A 4,684-nucleotide genomic window follows, 5' to 3' on the forward strand; every position below is an offset into this window, starting at 1 on the left:
CTCAGGGCCTTCAAGTTACACACTATGAAAGGCAGCAACAAGTGTAATATTCAGAAACTTAAAGTATGTATCAGCAGCAGAATGGACCTAAAAATAAATGTCCATGTTTGTTTGAGTTCTATGAAGCTTTGAGTATTTTGGATTAGTAGCACTGCTGTGTTTGTTGCATCATATTGCTGTAATTGTTTATATGCTTTATATATTCTGAGGTAAGTTGATCTATAGTGTTACATCATATTCTATAAGGATGTTCTGTGTTTGTATACTTTCTGCCCAGTTTGACCCATTTAGCAGATGTCAGCCTGTTTAAGGCTCTGATATCTATTCTGTATGACTTAAAGCAGTTATGACATGGTCTGATTTTCACACCCAATAAAGGAATATTTCATATATCAGTCTACTCTTCATTTTATCAGAAACAGTTATCACAGCTCGTACATTTTCTTTTTACACATATATGTAAACATTGAGCCAAATTTAGTAATGCCAACATAATAACTATATAAATATAAATAACTGCAACTTTACTGAAGCTAGAGTTCACTGCTGTAATAACTAATAATGATTAATATAATAATAACTGTAATATTGGCCATATTATATTTACATTACCAAAGTGAGATGACTTTAGCTTCATTAACAAAATTAGCTGATTGTTATTTATTGGCTAATCTTAAAATGACTGTTCAGTACAGAAATTAAGCCCAACAATCATGTCTCAGCCTCGGATACTTTTCAAACAAAGCTCATACAAACAGATGAACAAAAACATTTTCTCCTTCATTTCTGTCAAACAATGCTGTATGAAACATTTCCAGCGGTGAGTATCATGGTTGCCATTTCACAAGCCTCGCACTTTTGGCCCTCTCGGCCTTTGACGTACATAGACCGCGAAGGCCGCGTCCTCCAAGGATGTAGACCCTGAATTTGGACACGCCATGTCTCCCCAGTCTCTGTCTTGAGGTCAGTCGGTGTGTTTCCTGTTTTACATTGAAGGTCTTTGTCTTATGTCAGTGTATTCTGTTTTGCTTCCTCCCAGTCTCATTTCATCTGATTAGTGTCAGCTGTGTTCCCTGCCCGTTTCCCCATGTTTCCTGTTCCTTGCCTCAGCTCACCGTCCTCAGGTTAATTTGTTATTTCTAGCTTTTCTCAGTATAGGTTCTGTTAGCTTTGTTTTGTTTGTTTATCACCAACTGTAAGTAAAAGCTCACTCTCAGAAAAGTCAGTGCCTGTACTTGGGTCCTTACTTACCTCTCTACATGACCTGATCATGACCGTGACAATGTTACTGTCAAGGTTGGTTAGGTGAAGGACTTAATTGCAAGACTTAAAGCTGGTTGAAAGTAAAAGGGGGTTTATTTACAGAGGAAAACCAGGTGAAATATATACATATAAACAGTACAGCAGGGGAAGAGGGGCTCCGGGGAAACCAGGGGAGAATGTCCAGTGCAGGGAAATATCCACACTCCTCTTTGCATTGTCTGTGACTACAAGCACTCCATATATATATATAAAAAAAAAAAAACACCCAGCACGCCCCTGTGGGCGGTTTATCCTTCAAGCTCGGGTCCTCTACCAGAGGCCTGGAAGCTTGAGGGTCCTGCGCAGTATCTTAGCTGTTCCCAGGACTGCGCTCTTCTGGACAGAGATCTCCGATGTTATTCCCGGGATCTGCTGGAGCCACTCGCCTAGCTTGGGAGTCACCGCACCTAGTGCTCCGATTACCACGGGGACCACCGTTACCTTCACCCTCCACATCCTCTCGAGCTCTTCTCTGAGCCCTTGGTATTTCTCCAGCTTCTCGTGTTCCTTCTTCCTGATATTGCTGTCATTCGGAACCGCTACATCGATCACTACGGCCGTCTTCTTCTGTTTGTCTACCACCACTATGTCCGGTTGGTTAGCCACCACCATTTTGTCCGTCTGTATCTGGAAGTCCCACAGGATCTTAGCTCGGTCATTCTCCACCACCCTTGGGGGCATCTCCCATTTTGACCTCGGGACTTCCAGGTTATACTCGGCACAGATGTTCCTGTACACTATGCCGGCCACTTGGTTATGGCGTTCCATGTATGCCTTGCCTGCTAGCATCTTGCACCCTGCTGTTATGTGCTGGATTGTCTCTGGGGCATCTTTACACAGCCTGCACCTGGGGTCTTGCCTGGTGTGATAGACCCCAGCCTCTATGGATCTTGTACTCAGAGCTTGTTCTTGTGCTGCCATGATTAGTGCCTCTGTGCTGTCTTTCAGTCCAGCTTTGTCCAGCCACTGGTAGGATTTCTGGATATCAGCCACCTCCTCTATCTGCCGGTGGTACATACCGTGCAGGGGCCTGTCCTTCCATGATGGTTCCTCGTCTCCCTCCTCTTTCTTGGGTTTCTGCTGACTGAAACCCAAGAAACCCAAGCAGCAGGCAGCATATATATATATATATATATATATATATACACGATACACAAAATTCACGGTTCGGTTCGGTTCGATAATTTGGTGTCACAGTTCGATATATTTTCGATACAAAAAAAAATGTTCATGCCTTTTTAATTTGTCATTTATTAAAATTATAAATATATATTTTAACTCAAAAGTACAGTTTTTAAATTTAACCCTAACCCTTGTGCGTGTTTTTTATTTTGACAGCGAATGCGCACCTGCGGACCACTTATGTGCAGCCCCGGTTATTTAGCTCGTATAGTGCGTGTGTAAAAGCAGCAGGATATATATCTTAGTTATGCTGAGCCAAATAAGACAGGTCAGGGTGAAGAAGTGACAGCCAAAGAAAAGCTTACCACAAAACGGAAAAGTTATGACAAATCAGACTATAAGGCAAAAAGAAAGTGCAGCTTTATGGTTCCATGGACAAAAGAATTTCTGTGGCTGCAATATGACGAGCTATATAACCGGGGCTGCACATAAGTGGTCCGCAGGTGCGCGCATTCGCTGTCAAAAAAAAAAAAAAAAAACGCGCACAAGATATGAAGTTGCAAAGTGTGTTTGCATACATAAGATTTTCTGGAGGAGGACAGACATTTGTTTAGAACTCTTAAAGATGTCGAAGAAGCAAGCTCCCTTAAGCAATAACTTTGGTGTTCCTCCACCTCCAAACAAATGTCAGAAGGAGTCCGAACCACAAAAGAAGCACGTATTCTCGGAAGAGTGGTTGCAGGAGGTGAGCTGGCTTCAAACAAATGATGAACGCACAGAGATGTGGTGCGGAATGTGCCGTGAAAATCCCACTCTAGTGGACAAAAACGGTGCCTTTTATTTGTATGCAAACGCGTGTTGCAACTTCTTATCTGGTGCGCGTCTTTTATTTTGACAGCGAATGCCACATGCGGACCACTTATGTGCACCCGTGTAAATAACATAATGTTCTGCCGGGTGTGTTGTTGGTTTTCTCTCGATTTCTGAGTCGACAAGCGCCTTTGTTACTGGGACCAGTCATTTTAAGAAAGGCCCCCATTAGAACCCATGAGAAATGCAAGAAATGCATTATTGCTCAGTCTGCAATATCTTTCCCAGAACAAACACCAATTGCAAATAACATACTAAAAATAAACCTGAAAAATCTGTTTAGAACAGCGTACTATGTTGCAAAGAGTGAACTACCACTGGCAAAATTTATCAGTCTTTGCAAACTTCAAAAAGCAAATGGCCTAGATCTTGGTTCCACTTACCTCTGACCCGTGACTTCAGTGGAAATTTCAAATTCAGGATCTGACACAGACTGATTCATGTCCTACACAGTTCTTACAAGTTCATAGAAATTTCTGTTCAATTAGAACCAAGTATTTGAGTTGATGATTGTAATTTTTATACAATGTTGTAATTTGTTTTCAACAATTTTTTGATTAATGTTTTGTTTCCTTTACAATATTATACTTTAATGTATAATATTGTAAAGGAAACAAAACATCAATCAAAAAATTGCTCTCTTTTTTATTCGGGCTACTTACATTTATTTTGGGCTACCAAAAACTGAAGAGTCCCTGCCCGAAGGGCTACCAGGGATTTTGAAATTTTGAGAGCCCTGAGATATATTTATTTTTTTAATTACTTTTGTTTCAGCAACATTAAATTTAAAAACTGTACTTTTGAGTTAAAATATATATTTATAATTTTAATAAATGACAAATTAAAAAGGCATGAACATTTTTTTTGTATTGAAAAAATATCGAACCGTGACACCAAAGTATCGAACCGAACCGAACCGTGAATTTTGTGTATCGTTGCACCCCTAGTATATATATATACATGGTGGTGGCTAACCAACCGGACATTGTGGTGGTAGACAAACAGAAGAAGACGGCCATAGTGATCGATGTAGCGGTTCCGAATGACAGCAACATCAGGAGGAAGGAACACGAGAAGCTCAAGAAATACCAAGGGCTCAGAGAAGAGCTCGAGAAGATGTGGAAGGTGAAGGTGATGGTGGTCCCAGTGGTAATCGGAGCACTAGGTGCGGTGACTCCCAAACTTGGCGAGTGGCTCCAGCAGATCCCGGGAACAACATTGGAGATCTCTGTCCAGAAGAGCGCAGTCCTGGGAACAGCTAAGATACTGCGCAGGACCCTCAAGCTCCCAGGCCTCTGGTAGAGGACCCGAGCTCGAAGGATTGACCGCCCGCAGGGGCGAGTGGGGAATTTTTTTTTTTTTTAATATATTTATTTCATCTGATCTCTGT

The sequence above is a fragment of the Copadichromis virginalis genome, linkage group LG2, assembly GCF_057382275.1.
Source record: "Copadichromis virginalis isolate Kocher_CV1m ecotype Utaka linkage group LG2, C_Virginalis_male_GT1.1, whole genome shotgun sequence".
NCBI lineage: Eukaryota > Metazoa > Chordata > Actinopteri > Cichliformes > Cichlidae > Copadichromis > Copadichromis virginalis.